This window comes from Ceratotherium simum, chromosome 3 (assembly GCF_057802395.1).
Source record: "Ceratotherium simum simum isolate JZ-2026a chromosome 3, ASM5780239v1, whole genome shotgun sequence".
NCBI classification, from domain to species: domain Eukaryota; kingdom Metazoa; phylum Chordata; class Mammalia; order Perissodactyla; family Rhinocerotidae; genus Ceratotherium; species Ceratotherium simum.
In genome coordinates, this window is record NC_141902.1 from 68,432,301 (window position 1) to 68,459,132 (window position 26,832).

Below are 26,832 nucleotides of genomic sequence, written 5' to 3' on the forward strand. Positions count from 1 at the left end.
TCCCAAGTGAAACTAATTAGAAGTATCTGAAGCCCCTAGCAAAATCTCTAATTAGACATGTGATTCATAATTAACTGACTCTTCTCATTCTTGCCTTTTCCCCTCCGTTTGAATTAATCACTTGTGTTCTTCCTTAGTGGTACCTGTCTTCCTTTCCAAGACACTGACTAGAGTTCAGTGATCACTGTTTGTGGTATTCTTATAGACACTATAGTTTTATACGAACTTTGTTTTTAAACTTTGTTATAACAAAAAAAAATTTGCATCATATGCTCTGTAAAGTATCACATTGAAGATTTTTGCCCACATTATCAAATTAAGTATTTATTTGATCAGAGGCTGAAGGCAAGCATAGAAAATAGGCACACTTGACTGCTTTTCCTATCTTGTATTTAAGGACCTGGATTTTTTTTTTGCCAATCTGATCATTGTCTGCATAGTTTTGACAGCATACCCACTGACCTTGGGTCATTGAATGGAGCTGCTATTAATTCATTCATTATTCTGACAAAGAATTAATGGTTCATTAAAGGTCTGCTATATGCTAGGCAGTGTCTTAGGCTTTGGGTATAAAGAGGCAGGGGTGATATTCAGAGTATTTACCAGTCACTACAACATAGGCACCAACCAATCAAGATGTCCATAGCACTGGATTCAGAGTCTTGAAGGACCCCTCCATCCTTTATACTGTATCAGGCTTTACTGCTTTTGTTGCTGAGTTGTGGTGGTGGTGGTGGGGAGACTGGGCCATCAGCAGGCACCTTAGGGCTGGTGGAGTTTGGGTCAGTGACTATTTACCAGACTGTTTCAGTAGTTTAGTACAGCCCTTAAGGCTGTACTGGTGTATACCAGGTGACGACTACCTCTGCCAAGAGGTGATTAGTTCTCCGACTGTAAGAGTCAGAGTTATAACCCAGTTTGGGAAGTACTTAATGGATGTAGAAGGTACATAAGGGAAGGATTGCATGAGCCTTTTTTGGGGAAGACCAGTTAAGACTCCTATAGTGAGTAGAAATTTGCCATAGTCAGGTTTGAGGAGGAGATTCTAACCAAGCTGGGGAGAAAATAGCATTTGCAAAGGCGTAGGAGCATAAGAGAGCATAGTGGATTCAGAGATTAACAAGTAAGAGAGATGGAAGATGAAAATGTCTTTCTCTGACTCTTGCTTTTTAAGCTGAATAAATACATATTAAGACCACATTTGTATCTTTGAAATTGTTCCATTTTTGGTAGAGAACTGCTAGACTGTCTGATACTTAGTTTCTTCAACTTCATCTAAGTTATCTTTGGCATAGGGAAAGAAGGGAGAATAGGAATTTGTTATAGTTCAGGGCTATAGTAAACACTGATAGAGCAAGAGTGCAGTTAAAACCTCTCTCCCGATTCACTGAGAGGCTTCTAATGAGCAAACATGGATTCAAACAGATTGAGGATGGTAGCTCTTTTAATGACATAAAACTGTTGCCCATGAGGCTTTTTGGCTGACATCATCAAACTGATTTTGCCTAATGGTTATGGAGACCTACAGATTCAAATGTGCAGAAAATGCGGTAAATTACTGGCTTGTCAGATTCCTGTGGCCTATCATCTTTTATCTGAATAGCAGCTTTTGTTTCCAGTCTGTCAGTAGCAAATATGTGGACCCCTTCAAGGTCGTATTTGTTTATGCTTGAATAATTCAATTCAGACCCCTCTAAAGATAGCAAATTGACTACAATGAAACGATGTATCCTCTTATACTTATGTAACTTAGGGAACACCTCTGTGGATATCTCCTTATTTCTGAGAGCTCTTGAAATATGTTAAGCATTTGTAGTGGTGTAAGTTCTGCTTTTATTGCCAAAGTTGATGACTCACACTTTTAAAATATAATGAAGTCATATGGACAGCAGACAAAACATTTTCTCTATGACTGTTCAACTCAATGAGTGATTTGAAAGCACCCACTATGTGCTAGGAATTGTGTGGAATGTAAAGATGAACAACTGACATTTTACTGGGTATCCAATTGAATGATTTTTTTTCCATCAAGCTATATATTTAGTAAAAATGACTGTCTTGATGGTGTGTGTATGTCTAGTGTTACAACAAAGGTTGCTGGTTTGAGTTACTTAAGAACAGATTATTTGCTTCAAAGATGTTTTTGAAATAATTGTTTTAAGTTTTTTTATGGCTTCATTTTACAATATTTTCAATTAATGTTACTTTCTGTTACCTTGAGTAATTAGAAAGGAGGGATATTTTCAGTGAAATGTATATTATATTCCAATATGTTAATTCAACAAGTATTTAGATAGCATCTACTAGGCCCTACGTATGGAGAGAACAGAATAGCAAAGGTTGCTATCTATAGAATAAAACTATTCAGTAAAAAGGAAACCAAAATAATAAAAAAATGACAATTTTCAGCCCTTTTGTTATGTCTAATGTTATGAAAATAACAGATTCAGCCTTAAATGCACAGAATTTATATTTATTTTTGCAGGTGTCTTGTATTTTTGCTGTTGTGGTTGTTCACAAAGGCTATCTAAAAACTTAAGCAGGAGTAAACGGTCTACTTTGAATACTGATTTCCTTAACTAGCGTATTACATCTGTGGTTTTTGGTAACTTATTTGATGTCATGGGTGGCCCAGTTACCTTTTGTACCTTTGTTCATTGCATTTCCACTTCCTGGAGTGCCCCCTTTTTCTTCTCTGTCCTTTAACATCTCATTCAAAGGCTTTCCCAAAGGCTTACCTAAACATTTCCCCTAGAAGTGACATTTTGAAATTTCTTTTTTTTTTTTTTTTTAAAGATTTTATTTATTTTATTTTGTCCCCCCAAAGCCCCAGTGGATAGTTGTATGTCGTAGCTGCACATCCTTCTAGTTGCTGTATGCGGGACTCGGCCTCAGGATGAACGGAGAAGTGGTGCCTCGATGCGCACCCGGGATCCGAACCCGGGCCACCAGCATCGCAGCGCGCGCACTTAACCACCAAGCCACAGGGCTGGCCCATGAAATTTCTATAATATTTTGTTTGTAACAACTTTTGGGGTATTTATCTTTAATTTTCTTTATGTATACCTGAACTATATTTCCTATTTGATTGTAAGCTTCTTGAAGGTGTCATGGATGTTGAATTGGGCCATGAAGGGTGGTAGGAACTAAGATAAGTGGAGAAGGGAGGACTTGTCCATAGGAGAGAAAGAGCATAAACCAAGGTCCTCAGGACAAAAAGAACATGGTGCTTTTTCAGGAATGTTAAGTGGATTCATTTGCTTAGTTTGGAGGATATGTGAGTAGTAGAGTAGGAGATGAAGCTGAGAAAGTAGGAAATGACCCTTGATGCTGAGCTGGTCAAATATGAAGATTTTCAAAGCTCACTTTGGTTAATTGATTATCTGTGTGTAAGAAGGGCTCAGTGGAGATTTGGAGGAGAGTGTACTTATTCTACTGTACTTCTCTTTTATTCTCAAATTACCCCACTAAAAGAAAAGGGAACCAGTGTCATTATGGGATGTAAAGCACATTAGATTCAGGAGACCGTAGACCTGGAAGACTGGAACTTCTGGGCCTTAGTCACCTCCTTTGTAACACGATTGGGAGGAAAGATGGTCTTAGAGCTTCCTTCTGGTTCTGACATTCTGTGACACCATGGCACACTTCAAATCTCTGGTTTAGAGCCGCCACTAAAACCTGTTTCACCTATTTATGAATTGTTCAGTTCAGAAGTCAGCAAACTTTCTAGAAAGGGCAGAGCAGTAAATATTTTCAGTTTTGTGGCTACATACTGTCTCTGTTGCATATTCTTTTTTGTTTTTCATTTGTTTGGTAACGACCATTCTTAGCTCAAGGACCAGACAAAAACAGACATGGGCTGGATTTGGCCTCTAGGTGGTAGTTTGACTCTTGATTTAGTTGATTGGGGTGCTTATTACTTAAGGTTTCTAGAATTTAGAAACCAAGATCAACTTGGCGATAGTATTTTTCCATCTGTCTGTATTTTTTAACCACTTTCAGGTTATATTTTCTAAGGGTCGGGAAGCTACTATGTATTGAGAATTCTTCATTCTTTTTCCTGCAATCTTGATAATTTTGTGTTTCAGATTATGTCCTTTACTTCTGAGTGCCTTGAAAACTCCCTGATGTCTGAGATATTTTATTCATCTTTACTATCTGTACTCTGATTAATACACAAATATTTCTTGTTATATTTTTGATGTCTAAGACTATTTTACTCATATTTACCAGCTATACCCTGATAAACGCACATTGTTCTAGCACTTCTTAATGGTTATTAGTATAAATAATGTAATTTATTTATATTTTGTTTTAAACTGTGAACAGTGTAATATTTTTTGGATACAACATATAGTAAGTCCAAACATCAAACTTGAGAAAGCAACATATTATATACAGTTCTAACTAAATGTAGTGATTTAATCTCTGTACCCATTGGTTTAAAATCATTTGTGGATTAAACTCTCCTGTATGTTCTCTTCAGTTTTTTGCTTCATATGTATTTCCTGCAGTAGAGTAGCTATCTCAGATCTTTCTATTATGAGAAAGGAGTGCATTTTTTGATGTTTAACTCCTGTCCTCACTATCTTGAATTGCCATGCTTATTGCTGAAACAAATATTTCCTGTGTTATATCCTTCCTTGTTGAATACAGCTTGTTAGTTATGTGCATTAGCTATTTCTATTTGATTAACCTAATACTTTTTGTTCTTCTCTTTGTTTAATGCTCTCTCTTCATTGTCACACTTATCTCTTTCTGTGTTTCATTTTTATTTTTCTATCATTTCTTAGAGTTTTAAACACTTCAGCCATTTTTATAGTTGTAAAAACTTTTAATCTAAGTGAATAAATGCTCAAAACTCATAAAATTTTTAATGAATAGTTATCAATGCATATAATCCTTATAAACACATTCACACATAATTCAAAATATATAAATTCAAAACGTGATACATGTTCAGTATTAAACATTGGAGAAATTTTAAGCTTATTTTCAGAAAGATTAGGTAGGTTAACAGTCGTTAATGCAAACGGTTCTTAAAAATAGTCGTAACCTACCTGTCATTTACCAGTGTAAAGATGATAAACCGATGTGGTTTGCAGATTGTTGATGCTTGCACATTCACTGACTACAGTGATCACTTAAAAGGCACCTCTAGCTGAGCCTTGGGGAAACACACCTGAGTGCCGAAGCATACCTCTACCACTTAGAATGCTGTTTGTACGTGGAGACATGCAATAAATACTGAATGAATCAATTAATAAAGCCTCTAAATTAAAACAACTGATTCTAGGTTTCAGGCTCTGCTTCTCAATAAAATACTATTAACACAAGCATAAAAATACATACTTATTTGAAGCATTTAAAAAGTACAGAACATATGGGGGGCCAGCCCGGTGGCACAAGTGGTTAAGTGTGCGCGCTCCGCTGCGGTGGCCCAGGGTTCGCTGGTTCGGATCCCGGGCGCGCACTGACGCACTGCTTGGCAAGCCATGCTGTGGCGGCGTCCCATATAAAGTGGAGGAAGATGGGCGTGGATGTTAGCCCAGGGCCAGTCTTCCTCAGCAAAAAGAAGAGGATTGGCAGATGTTAGCTCAGGGCCAATCTTCCTCCCCCCGCCCAGAAAAAAAAAAAAAGTACAGAACATATGGAAAAATTAAAATTACCTATAATCTTTATGCAAAGTAAAGTACTATTAACATTGTATTTCTAGTCTTTTTCTGTGCAAATGTACATTTTATACGTAAGTCAAATTACTCAGTAGCTGAGCATTTTCCTGTCATTAAGCATTTTTTATTTTATTTTTAAAATCAACTTTAGTTAAGATACAATTTATGTGCAGTAGTTTGATGAGTTTTGGCTAATGTATATATCCCTGTAACCACAATCAAGACTGTAAAATATTTTCATCACACCTAAAAGTTTTTCTTAAGTCCCTTTGCAGTCAATTCTTTCACACAGCCTTTGGCTCCTGCAACAGCTGATCTGCTTTCTGTCACTATAGATTAGTTTTGGCTGTTCTAGAATTGTATGTACAGAAAAATTGAGCAGATAGTACATAGAGTTCCCATATATGCCCTCACATAGTTTCCCCTATTAGTCATTAAGCATTTTTGATATATAATTTTACTGATTGCTTTTTCTAACTTATTAACTAATCATTTGGACATTTAGTTTGTTTCCAGTTCTTTACAGTCATAAATGAACTATGATATAAGTCTTTGGATTTTTTATTATTTAGGACAGATTTCTGGAAGAGAAGTTACTAGGTCAAAGGATTTCAACTTTTTAAGACTCTTGTGTATTGCAGACAGATTGATTTTTACCAAGTTACACTACCATGAGCAGTGTGCAAAGATGCCCATTATATTGCATAATTATAGTATTATAATATACGTGTTATTATATTACATTATCATTTGTAGCTGTCAGTATAGCCTAGATCATGCTGTAGTAACAAACAATCCCCAAAATCTCAGTTGTTTAATAAAACAAAGGTTGAGTTTTGCTCATGCTACATATCTAACATATCAGCAGGAGGTCTTCTCTCTTTGGAGTTATTTGGTGAACGAGCCTGCTCCATCTGGTTATTTGCTTTCATAATCACTGCAACAGTGGGTGGGTCTTCCTGTTGTATACTAGTTCCTAAAGCTTATGCCTGGTAATGTCTCATATTATGTCTGTATATTTTAGTGGCTAAAGCAAGTCACGTAGCCACACCTAAGTTGAAACAGGGCAGTGAAATGCCATCCTGCTGTGAGTCTGGGAAGGAGGAGAACTGGAACAGCATTAATAACTAACATCTTATTTAAAAAACAACTCTAATGTCATTGGTGAAAGATGATATCTCATTTTAATTTGATTTTTTTTGCCAACGTAGATGAACATTTTCATAATTTATTAGCCATTTGTTTTATTTAATCATTTCTTTCGCTTAAGCTTTATAAACATGTGCTGTTGGTTTACTTTTACATTTCCAGATTTTTGAATTCTATGTTTTCCTGAGGATGGGAGGTCATGATGGTGACATTATAGGGAACGCAGACTTTTAGAAAATGCTTTTTCTTTTGAAGACTGGAGCAGGCAAAAGAAAATATTTTTCTTGGATTGATCCCTCCCCCCCATAATGTCGTATATATTTTGATAAGTTTTTTTATTTCAAGAATTGTTAAAACATTAAATAATTAAAGGAGATAGAAAGTCTAGCAGAATTAAGATTCTTGACATTCTAAAAATTTCTAAAGAACAACTTGAACACAAAAGTAGGGGGTAAACGATCAAGTTAGGGTTCTCCTATTGAAAAAATTAAGTTCCCTACTCAGATTTAGTCATAATGACCATGTCTTTTCCTTTTTTTCAATTTAGGTATCTGCCTAAACTGGAACTTACGCTGTAGACATTTCTTTGTGGATTTGTCTAAAAATCTAAGGTAAGATATTTTATGAATGCCATTTAAAATATATTTTATAATGAGAAAGAACAGTTTCTGAAAAATTTAAGATAGCACCAAATGTCTTTTCCTCTGAGAGTTTTAATAGGAGGCAAATATTTATTACAAAGCTACATATATAGCATGCTTACTTTTAGTTTGTAGGACATTCGATTGAGAGAAATGAAGCTGGTTCTAGTGATTAAAATAGTTCTGAGTGGATTTTTTCATTGTTTTTCAAGAATGGACGTCACACCACTGTTCTCTGACATACACTTGAGAATGGTATTGGCATTATAATCTGATACTGAAGGCAAATCCTCAGTTAGTTAAGTCATAGATTACGGGAACTGGTAACTATTTTAATAGGTCAGTTATTAAGAGTTTTTCTACCACTTTATTCTCCTGGTTTTGATAATTTTCTGTAATTCCCTCTGTGTGAGGAGCTTATAAAATAAGGACCTATCCTTTAGTATGTTAATAGTTGGTTTCTTTAGAAAGTTTCTAAAGATAGCATTCCACTCTAAAGATAGGATCATAGCCCTTTCCCTTTTCTTACATGTCTTGGCTCAATTCCTCTTCATCTTTTAAATTTTTTCAATGGACCATCACAAGTCTGTCAGCTGGTCTTTCCACCTTGAGTCCAGCTGCTCTCTAAGCCATTCTTGTCACAGTTACCAGGGTGCTTTTTCTAAAAGATAAATGTCATTATGTCAGTCTGCGATTCAGAATCCTTCAGTATCTTTACATTACTTGAAGGATATTTTACAAACTCCTTTACAGAGCAGTGTAATCTGCTCTTTACCCATTTTTTCCATCTCACTAGTGCTTTACGTATGTTATGAAGTAACATTTTTAAAAAACATCTTTATTGAGAAATAATTTACATACCATAAAATTCACCCATTTATTTAAAGTCTAAAATTCAATGGTTTTTATTATATTTACAGAGTTGTGCAACTATCACCACAATCTAATTTTAGAATATTTTTGTTGCTCCAAAGGGACATCAGTACTCATTAGCAGTCACTACTCGTTCCTCCCTCCACTCAGTCTCTGGCAGCTACTAATCTATTTTCTGTCTCTATAAGTCTGCCTATTCTGGCCATTTCATATAAATAGAATCATACAATATGTGGTCTTTTCTGACTTATTTTTTCCACTTAGCATAAAGTTTTCAAGGTTCATCCGTAGTTTAGCATGAATCAGTACTTCATTCCTTTTTGTGGCTGAATAATATTCCATCGTATGTGTCAGGAGCTCAGCTGAACTAGAGAGAGAGAGCGCGTGCTGAGCCTCCAGATATCTGGGTAGCTGATTAAAAACAGTGAACCAAAATGAAAGTAACAGTCTTTATTCACTTAGTGAGATAGTATTAAAAAAGAGGCAAAACCTGAGGAAGTGCAGTCCTCCCCCACTCAGGTGGATCAGTACAGAGGGGCAGGGGTCATCTCACTGCTGAGAGAGCCCTAAACAACAGGTTCCTGCAGTTTTATGGACCCAAGGCTGGTTGGAGGGTGAGGTGGAAGGACTTGGAGTGGAAAAGTACTGGGTCAGAGTAGAGAAAAAGTGTCTTCAATGTTTCCTCCATGATGAGGAGGCCTCAGCTGAAGGCCACACATAAAGAGACTTCTGAATGAAGGCACCTGGGCTAGGAATGCAGCTATGCGCAAGAGCATGGTCAGCCAGGGGCGCCCCCTAGTCTTCAGAGACTGCAGTGCACTATTTTCTCACATTCTGTGAGTTGTCTTTTCACTTTCTTGATATTGTCCTTTGAAGCACAAAAGTTTTTAATTTTATTTATTTTTCTTTTGTTGCTTGTGCTTTTGATATTGTACCTTGTATTGAATTGTATTGTATTGAATTGTACCATTGCGTAATCCAAGGTCATGAAGATCTACTCTTATTTTCTTCTAATTATGAGTTTTATTGTTTTAGCTCTTAAATTTAGGTCTGTGATCCATTTTGACTTAATTTTTGTATAAGGTGTGAGGTAGAGGTTCATCTTCATTCTTTTGCATTCGGATTTCCAGTTGTCATAGATCATTGAATTATCTTGGCACCCTTGAAAAATATCAATCGACCATAAATGTGAGGGTTTATTTCTGGACTTTCAATTCTATTCCATTGATTTATACATCTTTGCTTATGCCAGTACCACATTGTCTTGATTACTGTAGTTTTGTAGTAAGTTTTGTATATAAAAGATTGCATATGGAACACAAGAAATCACTAAGTGTGAGTTCTCCAACTTTGTTCTTCTTATTCAAAATTGTTTTGGCTTTTCTGGGTCCCTTGCATTTCCATATGAATTTTAGGATCAGCTTGTCAATTTCTATTTAAAAAATCCAGCTGAGATTTTGGTAGGGATTGTGTTGAATCTGCATTATTAATCTGTAAAGCAATTTGGAAACTTCACAATAGTAAGTGCTCCAATTCATGAACATTGGATGTCTTTCTCTTTATTTAGATGTTCTTTAATTTCTTTCAATGATGTTTTATGATTTTCAGTGTATGTCTTATACTTCTTTTATTAAATTTATTCCTAATTCCTTTATTATTTTTGATAATATTGTAAGTTAAATTGTTTTCTTTCATTTTTGGATTGATCATCGCTAGTGTATAGAAATATAATTAATTTTTGTATTGTGCAACCTTGCTGAGCTATTAGTTCAACTATTAGTTCTAATAATTGTTAATACATTACTTAGAATTTGTTATATATAAGATCATGTCATCTGTGGATCGTGATAGTTTTATTTATTTCTTTCCAATCTGGATGCCTTTGATGTCTTTTTCTTGCCTAACTACCCTGGCTAAAACTAAAACCTTCAGCACAATGTTAAATAGAAGTGGGGAGAGCAGACATCCTTGTCTTGTTCTTGATCTTAGGGGGAAAGCTCTCAGTCTTTCAACATTAAGTATGATGTTGCCTGTGGGTTTTTGTTACTGCCCTTTATCAGGCTGAGGAAGTTCCCTTTTATTCCTAGTTTGTTGAGTATTTTTGTCATGAAAGAATTAATGTTTATTGAGACCTTTTGATGTATAACAGGCCCTATTTAATTTTCTTAATAGTCCTGTGAGGTAGAGACTGTTATTTTATTCTCATTGAGCTGGTAAGTGGTAGGATCGGATTGTTTGATTTCAAAACTTGAAATTAAATTTCCTGTACCAACGATGCTGATTTATACGTGTGCTATTGTACATGCCAGTTTGCTCCTCCTAGAATGCATTCCCCCTCTCTTTCCCCATCACAGAGCTACCACAGCACTTTGAATTTGTCACTATCGTAGTGCTTTTTCACTGTGTGGTGATTGTTTTCATATATTTCTCTCATTTTAAAATCTGTGCTTCTTGAAGTCAGGGACTTTGTCATATACGTCTTTGACTCTCCAGTGCATAGTAAAGAGACAGGAGAGAGAAGTGTCACAGAAGCCAAGGCATTAGAGAGTTTCAAGAAGGGTGGCAGAAGTCAGCAGTGTCAGATATGACAGAGAGATCAAGTAAAATAAGGTTCACAAGATGACTACTGGTTTAGTCTTTTAGTGATTTTAGTAAGAGTGGTTTTTTTTTAGCAGCGGTGGGGACAGAAGCCAGATTCTGGTAGGTTGAGCAGTGAGTGGGAGATGAAGAAGCAACTGTCAAGGAGTGTAGACTACTCTTGTGAAAAGTTTAACTGTGAAGGGAAGAGCGAATTTAGGGTGCTACATAGAGGGGCAGCATAAGGTATTTTTTATTATAGGAGAGGCTTGAGCATGCGTATACCACCTCTGTAGGTGGCAGGAGAAGGAACCATTAAGAGCAAGCTTGTGGAAGTGGAGAGAGAGGAATAACAGAGGGAACAGGCTCCCCTGTAGAGGTGAAGATTGCATATAGAACAAGATTTGCCTGGAGCGGCCTCTTTCTTCTGAGGGAAGGAGGTGCCCATGTATGCAGCCAGAGGTAAATTTACGAGTGTGAATTAAGAAATGTAGGGAGTTCCCCTTTTCTTTGAAGAAGAAAACAAAGTCCCCTTGGGTCTGTGATGTTGGGGTTGTCGATGTTCTGGGAGGAGGCAACAAGGACGAGATGTGGAGTTTGAGGGGAGTGGTGAAGGTTTGGAATATCTGCTGTGAGGCGTGGGAGAGGTTGTTTACCAGAAACATAAACGTTTCTTGAGGGCCTCTTTCTCTCCTCCCTCCATGTAAATTGAAAAAAAAAGGTCAGAAATTCAGATGGCACAAAAGGATTCACAGTGAAATTAAGTTTTCCCTTTGCCTTAGATCCCCTATCCCTATTTTCAGAAGAAAATACCATGAGCAGTTTATTTATTTTCAAATTGCTTTTGCAAATATACATATAAATATATATGGAATTTATTTTAATCCATGAAAACTTACTGTTCTCCTTCTTGCTTTTTTAACTTCTGTTTCTTAGAGATCTTTCCATATACTTAGATCTACCTCATTCATGTTTATAGCTGCAGGATATTTTATGTATGAATATAGTATGAATTATGTAACCAGCATTAAGATGAGTTTCAGTCTTTACTCTCATAGAAGTCATGTTGAATGAATAAATTCTACCTTTTAAAAATACAAAATCGTTATAGTACCTTAATTATGTGCCTTAATTTTGGATTTATTCTGTACACACACACATTGAACTAACTGATAATATATATATACTAAAACTGATGTGTCTTTAAAACATAAACACATCTTAAATATCTAAAAGTAATACCCCTGGTTATCATGCTCAATTTATTTCTGGGATTGAGTGATAAGAATCCTGTTTTCAAGTGTTTGTTATTTTGAACACTGATGTGAGAAACATTCCTATACATGACTCTTGTAGTACATGTGCGAGAGATTCTCCTGGGTATATCCCTGTGAATGGAATTGCTGGGTCATAGAGTAGTAAATGTTAAACTTAAAGAGATAGTACAACATTTATTCCCAGAGTGATTATGCCATTTTATCCTCCTACCATCAGTGTATGAGATCTTGTTGTTTTATAGTCTCCCAATACTTGGTGTTTTCAGACTTGTAAATTTTGCTAGTTGAATGATCTAAAATAGTATCTAATTGTGATCTTTTTAAAAAAACTAAAAAATTGAGGTATAATTTTCAATTTTACAATAAAAAGCACAGATCTTAAATATACAGTTCAATGACTTTTTGACAAATGCATATACCTATGTAATTCACTCTCCATAAAAATTTAGAACATTTTTATCATCCCTTAAGTTTCCTCAGGCTCCTTCCTTGACGTTCTTTTGCCTCACTAGAGAAAACCACTGTTCTGATTTCTGTCACTTTTTTTTTTAAAGAATCGTCTGTGCTCACCATCACTAACTTCTTTCCTCCCATTCTCTTTTTTTAAAAATGTCTTTTTTTAAATTATAAAATACACATAACATAAAATTTATCATCTTAACCATTTTTAAGTGTACAATTCATGGTATTAAATACTTTCACAATGTGAAATACTTTCACAAAGTATTTCACAACTATCACCACCATCCATCCCCGTAACTCTCTTCATCTCGTAAAACAAACTCTATACCCATTTTCCTCTCCTCCCAGTCCCTGGCAACCACCATAATGCTTTCTGTCTTTATGATTTTGACTACTCTAAGTAAGTGGAATCATACAGTATTTGTCTTTTTTTGTTTTAGTTTTTGTGTGTGTTTGTGTGAGGAAGATCTGCCCTGTGCTAACATCTGCCAATCCTCCTTTTTTTTTTTTTTTGCTGAGGAAGACTGGCCCTGGGCAAACATCTGTGCCCATCTTCCTCCACTTTATATGGGACGCCGCCACAGCATGACTTGCCAAGTGGTGCATCGCTGCGCGCCTGGGATTCGAACCAGCGAACCCCGGGCCGCCACAGTGGAGCGCACGCACTTAACCGCTTGTGCCACCGGGCTGGCCCCTGTTTTAGTTTTTTTGTTGAGGAAGATTCGCCTTGAGCTAACCTCCATTGCCCCTCTTCTTCTTTTTTTGCTTGAGGAAGAGTCACCCTGAGCTAACATCTGTGCCGGTCTTTCTCTATTTTGTATGTGGGTCGCCGCCACAGCATGGCTGCCGACAAGTGGTGTAGGTCTGTGCTGGGAACCGAACCCAGGCCGCCGAAGCGGAGTGTGCTGAGCTTAATCACTGGACCGTGGGGCCAGCTCCTCAGTATTTGTCTTTTGGGGATTGGCTTATTTCATTTAGTGTAATGACCTTAAGGTTCATCCATGTTGTAGCATATTGCAGAATGTCCTTCCTTTTTTAAGGCTGAATAATATTCCATTGTATGTATATACCGCATTTTGCTTATCCATTCATCCGTCGATGGATACTTGGGTTGCTTCCATGTTTTGGCTATTGTCAAAAATGCTCCTGTGAACATAGGTTTATGAATATCTCTTCTAGACCCTGCTTTCAGTTCTTTTGGGTATACACCCAGAAGTGGAATTGCTGGATCATATGGTAATTCTATTTTTAATATTTGAGGAACCACCACACTGTTTTCCACAATGGCTGTACTTTTTTTTTTTTTTTTTTTTAAGATTTTATTTATTTTATTTTTTCCCCCCAAAGCCCCAGTAGATAGTTGTATGTCATAGCTGCACATCCTTCTAGTCGCGCTGTATGTGGGACATGGCCTCAGCATGGCCAGAGAAGTGGTGCGTAGCTGCACATCCTTCTAGTCGCGCTGTATGTGGGACACGGCCTCAGCATGGCCAGAGAAGTGGTGCGTCGGCGCACGCCCGGGATCCAAACCCGGGCCGCCAGCAGCAGAGCGCGCGCACTTAACCACCAAGCCATGGGGCCGGCCCGGCTGTACTGTTTTAAATTCCCCCCAACAGTGCACAAGCCTTCCTATTTCTCTACATCTTTGTCAAAACTTGCTGTTTTCTGTTTTTTGATTGTAGCCATCCTATGGGTGTGAGGTAGTATCTTATTGTAGTTTTGATTTGCATTTCCCTAGTGGTTAGTGATGTTGAGCATCTTTTCATGTGCTTATTGGCCATTCATATATCTTATTGGACAAATATCTTTTCAAGTCCTTTGCCCATTTAGGTTGTTTTGTTGTTGTTGAGTTTTAGGAGTTCTCTATATATTCTGTATATTAATCCCTTGTCAGATATACGATTTGTAAATATTTTCTCCCATTTTGTGGGTTGCCTTTTTACTCTGTGGTTAGTGTCTTTTGATGCACAAAATTTTAAAATTTTCATGAAGTCCAATTTGTCTATTTTTTCTTTTGTTACCTGTGTCTTTGGTGTCCAACTTCATTCTTCTGTGTGGATATCCAGTTTTCCTAGCACCATTTGTTGAAAAGACTTTCTTTTCCTCTTTGAAATGCTTTGATGACTTTGTCAAAAATCAGTTGACTATATATGTGTGACTGTTTCTGAGTTATGTTCCATTGACATATTTTTTCTTTTTAGTGATACCATTCTCTCTTGATTACAGTAGCTTTATAATAAGTTTTGAAGTAAAATAGTGTAAGTTCTCTAATTTTGTTCTTCTTAAGAATTTGTTTAGACTCTTCTAGGTCCTTTGTATTTTCATATAAATTTTAGAATCTGCTTTTCCATATAGATTTTAGGATCAGCTTTTTATTTTCTATGAAAACATCTGTAGATTTTGCTTGACACTATGTTCACTCCACAGATCAATTTGGAGAGACTAGACATCTTAACACTATAAATATGATATCTCTCTCCATTTACTTAGATCGTCTTTAATTTTTTAAGAGCCATGTTGTTTTTAGTTTTCAGTGTAAAATCTTGCACTTTGATTTTTTAATGCTATTATAATGGCATTTTAAAAGTGTTTTATTTCCAATTGATCATTACTAGTATATAAAAATATAAATGAATTTTGTATATTGGCCTTTGTTAGTTGTAGCTGCTTTTTTTTTTTTTTTAAAGATTTTCTGGACTTTACTGTGTAACTATGATGTGCATGTAAGTAAAGATAGTTCTGTTTCTTCCTTTCAATTTGTATATCTGATTTCTCTTCCTTGCCTTATTTTACTGACTAGAACCTCCATTACAATATTGAATAGAAGTGGTGAGAGCAGACATCCTTGGCTTGTTCCTGATTTTAGGGAGAAAGTTTTCAGTCTTTCACCATGAAGATGTTATCCTCTGGTTGAATAGCCTCTTCTAGTGCTCGTTTGATGAAAGTTTTTTTTTTCAATCATAAATAGGTGATTTTGAATTCTAATTGTTGTGTTAAAGGATTTTTAAAGAGGTTTTATAATCATGACACTCATATAGATATAAAATGAACACTTGTCAGATATTTTTTAACTCACTAATTAGTGAGGAAGCTGGTGAGATGTTAAAGTTAGTTCAAAGGAAAATTTGAAGAGCTACTTATTTATATGCAGTAAAGGAATGCTGAGATAAATTTTTCAAATAGTTGCAAAATCTGGTCTATCCACTGGGCAATTATCAATCGTAATCCACTGGACGTAACTAATTTGCTCTTTTGTACACAAGAATAGTTCATATTATTATTAATTTTTTACCTTTTATCAAATTGAAAAATTGCTCAAAGGCAATGGAAGATGGAGGTAATGAATGCATGAGTTAGAGAGAGCATTCACTAGTCTTTTTTTTTTTGTCCATTTCAAAGCTTTTCACTATTTTTTCTGACAAAGGGTCTTGCTTTGAATTTCCATGATCCCTGGTGATGTTAAACAGCTTTTCATACATTTATTGGTTATATGTCTGCGTTCTGCTGTGAAATGCCTCTTCATTGTCTCTTGCCTATTTTTCTGGCCCTGTTTTGAGTGTGTGTGTGTGTTACTGCTTTATACGTTATTGATAATAATACATTATAAGTTGTGTGTATTGTGGATACTTTCTCCTAGTTTATAATTTTTCACTTTCTTTAAGGTATTTTTTGATGAACAACGGTTCTTAATTTTAATATGGCCAAATTTCTCTTGTTTAAGAAATCTTTCCTTACCCTGGGATCAAAAGATACCCATCTTTTCCACTAAGTTTTTTAAAGTTGTTTTTGACATTTAAGTCCTTAATCCATCTGGGGTTGATTTTTCATATGGTATGATGTTAGGATCAAATTTCGCCTTTTATTTTTTAACATAGATATTATGGACTGAATGTTTATGTCCCCCCAAAATTCATGTTGAAGCCCTAACCCCCAATGTGTTGGTCTTTGTAGATGGGATCTTTAGTAGGTAATTAGGGTTAGAAGAAGTGATAAAGGTGGGGCCCTGGTCGGATGGGATTACTGCCTTTATAAGAAGAGGCACCAGAGAGCTTTCTCATCCTTTCTTCCATCTATGTGAGGACACAGACAGAAGGCAGCCATCTGCAAGCCAGAAAGAGAGCTGTCATCATAAAAACAACAACAAGCAGGAGCCCGCCTAGTGGCATAGTGGTTAAGTTTGTGCGCTCTGCTTCGGTGGCCTGGGGTTCGCAGGTTCGGATCCCAGGCATGGACCAGTGTACCGCTTCTCAAGCCAGTAGAGGAAGATGAGCACGGATGTTTGCCCAGGGCCATCTTCCTCGGTAAAAAGAGGAGGACTGGCAACAGACATTAGCTCAGGGCTAATCTTCCTCACCAAAAAACAAAAAACAACAAACAATCACATAGAGACAGAGATTGGATTGGTGGTTACCAGAGGGGAAGGGGGGAGGGAGGAGGGTGAAAGGGATAATTAGGCACGTGTGTGTGGTGATGGATTGTAATTAGTCTTTGGGTGGTCAACATAATGTAATTTGTACAGAAATCGAAATATAGTGGTGTACACCTGAAATTTGTATAATGTTATAAACCAATGTTACTGCAATGAAAAAAATGATAGAAATTATTAAACTCAAAGATATAGGGGAGACAAAGAGGAACCTGACCGTGCTGGCATCCTTATCTTAAACTTCCAGCCTCTAGAACTGTGAGAAAATATTTCTGTTGTTTAAGCCACCCAGTCTATGGTATTTTGTTATGGCAGCACAAGCAGGCTAAAACATCTTGTTTTACATTTACTCTTTAATACTTGATGTTTCACTCTGTCAGACACTGCTTATGTGAGGAGGATCAGGATTACATCAGTCCTAGTGATACCAGAGCAGGAGTTGGAGAGCCCCAGGCATCAGAGAGCTTGAATCAGTCACTCCTCACCCCATACAATATAACCGCAGGTCACTTCTTTATCTGTTTCTCTTGAGGAAGAAGCTGCCTTTAGGAGGAAACACTGCTGAGGTAATAGTTGCTTAGCTGTGGGTTTGCATAGGAGGAGAGGGTGATGTGAAGAAGTAGCCAGGGAAGGTTAGGGTGTATCCAGGTGTTTTTGTCAGCTCCTGACTATTTTCCTGAGGACATGAAACAAGAGGTCTGAGTAATGCATATATGAGGCCAGATTTTGTGTACATAGATGCTGGGACACAAGAAAAGCAAAAGTAGAACTTCAGTAGTTCTTTTTCTGTTTTGTTATCCCATAACTTTGGTGGGCTGCCTCTTGCCTCAGGCTGAAGCCACCATTCCACACATACCAGTTCAAAATGGGTCCTTGTCACCCCAGGTATTTCTCATAGTTCTTTCCATTTTTCCCGGATAACTTCCCCAAGGGCTGATCTTCTGAGAGGGAGTCAGCAGTTTGGCTAATTCAGCATCTTGGCAGGAATTGGAACCAGTGTAAAATTTTTCTTAGCCTTCTTAGACTTCTTTTACATTATTCCAGGTAACTTCTCTGACCAAACAAGTGAGTAGGTTCAAGATTCCTCAGTCATCTGCAAAACTTCTTCCTTGCCATGTCTGAAGCCCTCTATAGAGACTGTATAAGGTGTAGGCTGGCTGTAGCAGAGTCCTACAGAATCCTTTTTGACCATCCAGTGGTGTTTCACTGAGTTTTCACCCTGCCAGTGTTAACTTTTTGCATAGGTGGAGCCAAAAGATCCTTTAGGTGGTGCAACTTGCTTAATTCTAAGAGGGTCTCTGACTTAAAGTGTATCTCCTTCTGCTTAGTAATGTTACTTTAAATTCTAGTTCTGGACAGGCATTCTTGCCCAAAATGACCCATGAATTTTTAAGTATTTTATTGCATCTTTCATATAACTTTGTATTCTGCTTATAATGAGTATATTAATATTACAATGTTTTAAGATACTTATGTCAAAGAAACTTGCCACTCCAGGAAAATATACTATATTTATTCTGTTCTTTTGCTTATTGCCTGCTGTCTCTCTCTGCCCCCGCCAAAGAATTGTCCACACCATGCTACCTTTTTTTTTTAATTTTTTTTTTTTTAATTTTTTGTTTATTGCAGTAACATTGGTTTATAACATTGTAAAAGTTTCAGGTGTACATCATTGTACTTCTATTTCTGTGAGCTGCTCCCGGCGGCCGTGAAGCTGGCGGCTTGTGAAGGCGGCGTTTTTCCTCTCCGGAGGGGAGTCTCTGCCTCTTCTACCCCAGTTAGGATTGTCCGTTGTTGCAGGAGTTCCTCTTATCCAGTTTTCAGTTCTGTCTCAGGGGTAATTTTTCCACGAGTAGTTGTAAATTGGCTGTGTCCACGGGAGGAGGTGAGTTCAGAGTCTGCCTACGCCGCCATCTTGACTCCGCCCCCCACACCATGCTACCTTCCATTATAAATCCCTGTGTTGTACTTATTTTCCTTCTTTCTGTGTGCTTCCAGAGGAGAGACAGGGCCTGTTGCTCATTTGTTTTTGTATGCCTAGCCCTGACTAGATTTGCCACAGAATAGGTGCTCTATAATTGTTGAAATAAATTAATACATAGCAAAGTACTTAGGATTCATAACAGGAGTTGCATTCTAGGGAGAAAAGTATGTACTCATAGCCACAGTGGGTCCTGTATTTTGGCATAGAATTTGATGACTGATTATATTGGTTTGGCGGGATGGGAAGTTGGGGGGAATAGGAAGAAATCAGGGATGATGTCTAAGTTGTGCAATTAAATGAGTAGTAGTGCTGTTTATTTCCAATTCATGTTCAGGTATAGAAAGAACTTGTGGGGTGGGAGGTAGATTGGATTTTGAAATATTTAGTTTGAGGTTTGTCTGAGATATTCAAGTGGAGATGTGCAGATCTGTCTGCAGTTCTTGGAGAGAGGTAGGGGCTTAAGAGAGATTTTGAGGCTAATAGATTTTTCAGGAGTAGTCAAAGAAAAAATTGCTCAGGATTGAGGACAAAACGCCAGAGCACATCTACTTTTAGTGGACAAGTATCAAAAAAGGCACTGGGAAGGAGATCAAGAAGGAGAAATCAAGTGTTAACAAAGGATTTTACAGTAACACCCTTGGCTTCCTCTCTACCTGGAGGCCAGATTTTCCTTTCAGCCCCCTGTATTTGATCTTTGTCCTCAGACCTTTTCTTACTTTGAGCATTCTCTGCTGGGAGAAATTGTGGATGAAATATAGTTTTATTTTTGAACCCAGCAATTGCTGGTTCCTTTATGTTTCCTCTAAATTCTGCTTGAAAACAGAATACTGTCTTCTTTAGCTCATCTCTCTGTGTGTACCTTCTGTTTTATATATTAAAGAAACCAGTTGATGCTTTGGACATTCTGTTTGGAAATTATCTTAGCTAGAAGTAACAGTTCATTACCAACATTTTCTGTTTTTTAACTTACCACAAGCAGCAGTTTTGCTAAATTTTCTGCCACTTCATAACAGGGGTCTTCTTTCCTCTAGCTTCTGAGAACATTTTACTCACTCTCCTTTAAGGCCCTGCCAATAGCCTCCTCAAGGCTCATCAGGCTTTTGCTAGTGAGATCCTCAGGGCCCTTCCAGCTTGTGCCTATCACCCTATCCCAAACCCAGTGTCACAGATTTTATGTTTTTGTTATGTTAACACTCCAATTCCAGGTACCAATTTCTGTTCTGGTAACTATCACTGTTTAACAAACCACCCTAAACCTAGTCCCAAAACCTGCATTGCTTTTCCTAACCTAGCCTTGGAAGCCATTCAGGGTCACTCCACCACACTCTCTTGGTTACAAGCAAGTTAAAAGCCAACCTGGATTTAAGGAGAAAGGAATTAGACTCCACATCTTCATGCAGGAGTGGCAAATTTTCATCATAGAAGAGCATGTGGAATGGGAGATATTTTTGCAGCATATTTGAAAAATAGTCTGCCACTGAGGGGTAAAATAAAATACATGAGATTGTGAAAGAAATGAATTATATTAAAATTGCCAGGGCCGGCCCCGTGGCTTAGCGGTTAAGTGTGCGTGCTCCGCTGCTGGCGGCCCGGCTTCGGATCCTGGGCGCGCACTGACGCACCGCTTGTCCGGCCATGCTGAGGCCGCGTCCCGCATACAGCAACTATAAGGATGTGCAGCTATGACATGCAACTATCTACTGGGGCTTTGGGGGAAAAAATAAATAAATAATAATTTTAAAAAATTATAAAATTACCAAACTGTGATAAAATAATATGTGTTTTTTTTAACATGATAAACAACAAGATATATTGGCAGGCCTATAGTAATTTAGTAAATTGGTAAATGTAGTAAGTATTAATAATTTTAGAGGTTGGAGAAAATAAAGAAATAATTTATTTTCCCCTCCAAGTTTATAGATCTCCTGAATTCTATCCACAGACACTACGGTGTCTAGATTAAGAACCCTTGGATTAATGTAGTGGTGTTTGCAGAAGTCATATTGCTGTAGACTAGGGAGTGAATTTGTGTGAGGGAAAGGAGAGTGAGAAGGCAGAAACTAAGGGGAGGATACCATAGGGTAAGTTCCGTATACTAACATTTATTTACCTTTTAAGGTTTTATTATTTTTTAGATAGTGACTTAAATGTGTTTATGTAATGAGGCAAAGATGCTAGTGAAGAGAGAAAGTTGACTATGTAGGAAAGCTAAAGGTATCTGAGAAGGCAGGAGAGGATGTGGTCTTGAAGTTAGCTGAAAGCATTAGCCTTGGACAGGAGGAGAGGCAAAAGGAAAGAAGTTATGGATGTTTGTGTGTGCTATTCATTTATCAGATCATGTGACATTCTGAGAAAAATATACATATAATAAATTTCAACACAGGAACAAAGGAGGCCAAGGTGGGCTCCAGAGAACGTTGTAGCAGAGGTCCTGGAAAATATGAGGATGTTGGGGATAGGATAGGGTGGGGAGGAAGAGGTAGAGAAATAGGGACAGAAAAATAACTGATAATGCAAGTGATTGGATGCAGAAGACAAACTTAGCCTCATTTACAGTCTTCTTTAGTGCCTTCCTTAGACCAGTCATTCTCCTTACCATGGATATCGATACCAAGAAAAGTGGAATGAGAATAAAATGCGGTTACATATTCTGACTTCTGTTTATTTAGAGTTAACTTTTTCTCAATGTCGTATGTAGCATATATAATTAACACTTGGAATGCCTTTGCCACAAAATAACGTGAAAGCTGAGGAGCTTCTTTTTCTTGGTTACTTGGGGGGTGATATTGAAAAGCAGTGCATGTGTTCACTGCTTCCATGCTTACCACTGGATAGAAATTGGCCTCAAAGGGTCCATGGTTTTCTTTGTCATTAGCCAACAGGCGCTTGCCACAGTGTTTTGCTCACTGAGTCTTTATTTAATGTGAGGGTAATGCATCTCTGTACACTAATGAGAAGAGCTGTACAATACAGTAGCTCATTTGTGTATAACAAATATCTGCCTGCAGCCACACGTTGATCCTTCACTAATTGATTGTTTTTTTTAACCAAACTGTTAACACCTGGTTGGCATATCTATCTTCAAATTGCTTTGACTTTTTAGTAAGTTGATGTTAGCTTTAGTATGTCTGTCTTATAGGAGAAATATTTTTTGTCTGTCAAAGAATTACTTCAGGGGCCGGCCCCGTGGCTTAGCGGTTAAGTGCGTGCGCTCCGCTACTGGCGGCCCGGGTTCGGATCCCGGGCGCGCACCGACGCACCGCTTCTCCAGCCATGCTGAGGCCATGTCCCACATACAGCAACTAGAAGGCTGTGCAACTATGACATACAACTATCTACTGGGGCTTTGGGGGAAAAAAATAAATAAATAAAAGAATAAATTAAAAAAAAAAAAAAAGAGTTACTTCAGATCTTCTTGAAACATTAAAATTTTTAAAATTTCACATTGGTACTCTATATCATAAAAAACCTTAGGCCTCTTGGCACACATATTCATTTATACATGAGTATGGTATGAAATTGCTAATTCACAGTATTATGTATATATCATATATACAATGTTGTGAGTATTGTATATATCACATATATACTTATATAAGTATATATACTTAATATATGAATATATTATACTTATATACTAATATATAAATATATAAGTATATATACATATATTATTATATATACATTTTTACTACAATTAAAATATTTTGAAATATATATGTAATATACATTATATATGTAATATTTCAAATATTATATATATTTATTGATTGATTTTATTGTGGTGAAATATCCAAGCTCTCTCCACACCCCCCATCTTCCCTTCAACAGCTGCCCCTTGGCTACACTTCAGGCCTTGGGATGCACATACCTGCATGAGGACCTTAGCCGTTTGAGCTGGGAGTTCTGGAGTTCCAGGTGGGTGAAAAGTGGTCTCTGGGGCTGAGACTCAGTAAGGCACTTCCTCTTGGTCTTGTATGTACTTATTACATGGAGAGGTGTGGCCACATGAGGGCCAAAATCCTGTTGCCTTGATCTAAGCGTAGTAGTGATTTTAATAATCTTTTAATAGGACTACCAAACTTGATTGCCTCCAACTTTATTTCTTCCTTTTGTTGTATGGCCAGAAGGATATCTCTAAAACCAAAACCATTATCACATTTCTGCTTGAAACCTTTCAGTGTTTCACTTTTTCATTGGGATGAAGTCCAAACTTCCTAAATTGGCTCGTTGAAGATCCTTTGTGCCCTGTTCTCGTCATTGCTCACTTTTTCATCCTTACTTATTTTCCAGTTCTTTAGTTGCCATGCCAAACAAGTACTTTTTTCTACCTACACGACTTTGCACAGGCAGTAGGTCTGTCATACTCCCTCTCCTCATGAACAACCACTAGTATATCTACGAAATTCCTACTAATCTTTTAAGGCTCAGTTAAAATATCAGGTAGTCTGACAAGCCTTTCTTCACTTCCCCAGGAAGAATTAAGTCCTTCCTCTTCTATATTTCCCTTGTGATTTGTACCCATTTCTATTATAGCACTTGTTTCATTATGTAATATTTGCATATCTGTAAGCCACACCCTCTGCCTTGGAAGGCAGGGGCTAATTTGATTCAGCATGGTATTTCCAGCACTAATAGTGCTTGGCACACATAAGTGCTAATAAATGTGTGTTGAATGAAGAATGTAATCAGTGGAGTGCTTTAAGTGTGAATTGCTCTCAATAGAGGACTATGTTTGTAGTAAACTCCTGCATATCCAAGGTGATTGAGGAATGGAGTATTCCAATAATTGGTTATGCTGCATAACAGCCGATTACAAATGATCAATTTTAGATAATTTTAATACAAAACAAAATGGGCTGTACAGAATTTCTCTGTTTTTGTTAATCCATAAGATGCTTCAGCATGATCATTCTGAATAGTATGGCTCGTTTACAGCTATGGCTGAGGAAGCTGGAAGGGGTCAAGTGTTATCTGTAATGTTGCTTTGTCACAAGCTGAGCCTTGTTTTTTCAGTTGAATCTCTAACACACTTACTATTTTGCCTACTTATGGAGTATACTATAAATTTGATGCTAGGTGAAAGATAACAATTGTGTTATTATCAAATGTAGTTTTAAAAATGCGCAGAAGACAGACAGGCAATATACCTTAAGGTGTATGCACTATCTCAGTTCACCAGACAACTTGCCCTGTTCAGTGACAATCCTTGCTGAGCCCAAGTGAAGTCTTATGAACTGAGCTAAGCAGTTAATTTGATGGTACTCTCTGGCCATGACTATTTCAAGAGTACTTGATCCCCACCCAAATTATATATTTATTCTTCTCTGGTTCATATGAAAGTAGCGTGAGTGGTTGCTGCTCATTTGTCTGTTAATTTAATGTTAATTTAATTTCGCTCTCACCTGCCCAGAAACAGTGTTGCCAGTTATTATTTGCAAAACTCAGAAATTACTTTTTCTTTTGGTGAGGAAGATTAGCCCTGAGCTAACATCTGTTGCCAATCCTCTTTTTGCTGAGAAAGATTGGCCCTGAGCTGGCATCTGTGCCCATCTTCCTCCACTTTACATGAGGGACGCCTGCCACAGCATGGCTTGATAAGCAGTGTGTAGGTCCGCACCCAGATCTGAACCCTCGAACCCTGGGCTGCTGAAGTGGAGTGGGCAAACTTAACCACTATGCCACTGCGCCAGCCCCTAGAAATTACTTTTATGCATATGGGCCCACCATTTTCATATCTTTGAAAGTGGCTTTGAGCAGAGGCCTGTTTGGAACCCAGGGAATATGCTCTTGCTGTATTTGTGCGAATGGTCTGAAAACCATCAAGGTGGCTGAGCTCTGACATCCTACATTGCTATGCCATGTTCTCTTGTTAAGCTTAGAAATCTTCCTGCAAAGCTTGATCCTTTTTAAAGCAAGAATTTGGAATATCAAGCAGATATATATTTTCTTAATGACATTCAGAAACATGTATTGTAAATGTGACTGTTTTTTAATTGCTATATTGTTCAATTGGCTTATCTCCACTTGAATCCTTTTCTTTTAATCAGTTTTCCAGCCTCTCTGTCCCTTCAGCTGCATAATAATGTAGTATTTGTAAGATAATTACTTTATAAAAGTGAATCATTTTGACCTAAGTACAAGAACTCTTTGACCTAAGAGTTAACTTGAAAATCCTACATGAAAGAAAGGACGGACAATTTAACGGATTGATTAAGTAATTTTAAACAATGTGAATATTAAAGTCATTAATGATAGAAACAATGGACTGTTTGATTGAGTGTGGTAAAATATTCAGCAACTTACTAACCCAGCTGTCCTGTTTAAATAATCTTTGAACAAACAGAATAAAAATAATTCTAGCTACCTTGTACTAAGCCAATATCAACTGAGGTTTTAGTTTGGGAAATATGTCAAAAAACTTTGATTTGAGCATTTTTACATTAAGAAGCTGATTGATTCTATTTAATACAGAGTGGAAACATTTATGTCTCTATCGTATGACTTTAAAAATAATTATTAACAGAATAAAAGAATGTGATTGCTTGCTGAGGCTTACTTTTTTGTATTAGTCAAGTTAAGAGTAAGAAAAATGTTCAATCTTGGTCTTAAGAGAAGCAATATTCAGTGTCCTAGGTTTTACTCCTGGTTCTATCACTAAGTAGCTGGCTAATTTTGGTGTCTTGGGTTTTCTCATGAGTCAAATTAACTATCTTACAGTGAAAATCAGTTGGATCTTATATGTGAAAGTGCTTTGTAAAATGTATACCACATTTAGGAGTTAAGCAAGATTTTAGCCCTTCTTCTGCCTGCCTTTTAACTTTGGCCTGGTCAGTTAAACTCTCTGAGTTTTTGTTTCTTTAAAGGTGAAACAAAGGAGTTTGGCCTGTATATTCAACTTGGGGAATACTATTTAGATTGTGTTCATCTGTTACAACCTATATCTTATGATTATTTTTCTCTCTCTCTCTTTATTTAAACATGTGCTTGCCCCTGCTCCCCTTACTGATACTATGATTACCAAATAATAAGACTGGATTCCATTAATCTTCCCCTATTGCATTTCATTTAATCTTCCTATCAGTCTTGTGCGAGTAGGTGGAGCCTCATTTTACTGATGAGGAAAACTGAGGTTCAAGGAGGTTTCACAGCTAATTAGTGGTAGAGGTAGGATCCCAGTCTCTGATGCCAGTGTTCTTTTTTAGATAGCGTGTGGCTTAAGTGAAGACACATTGCCACATACCTCATCTAATGCAAGCTTTTGATCTCCATTGTTTTCCTATTCTTTTTTCTCAAAATGAATAGTTAGAGCCTTACCAAAATGCTTTTGTAGGAAAATACATCTATTCAATAGCAGTAAGCATAATTTGGAAATTTTAACATTATAGCACCATTACAAACACTCTTGTTAGCATTATATAACATGTACAGTATATCTGGGAGTCTTTCATTGCTAGAAAATATAGTTTGTCCTTCAAATAAGATGAGTTAGTTCTGTTTTAATAGGTATATTTTGTTCTTAAAATAAAGCATCACTTAATGTTATAGATGATTTTAAAATTGGCTTTTTTGTGCTTGCTGTAGAAGGAAAACAGGTGATCTAAGTACTTACTGAATTTTTTTTCCATTTATAAAATCCTAGTTTATTTTGTGATTCTAGGAAGAGCATTATACATGGCAAAATTTTCTTTTCTAGGAGAGTATTGTTTTATGGTATTCATAACTTACATTTAAATTTAAAAGAGAAATCTCTGGACTATCTGAAAGGAGT

The 26,832-nt window shown here is 37.0% G+C and overlaps 1 protein-coding gene across 12 annotated transcripts in view; it reads left to right on the forward strand.

Annotated features, from left to right (window-relative positions):
- The window catches only part of PEAK1 (pseudopodium enriched atypical kinase 1), a 318,270-nt gene that overhangs the window by 36,083 nt on the left and 255,355 nt on the right, over nt 1-26,832 (forward strand). For all 12 annotated transcript variants that reach the window (XM_087428738.1, XM_087428744.1, XM_087428740.1 and 9 more), the window contains exon 2: nt 7,369-7,432. The gene's annotated coding sequence lies outside the window, so the exon portion shown is untranslated. The remainder of the gene's footprint in view (nt 1-7,368; nt 7,433-26,832) is intronic.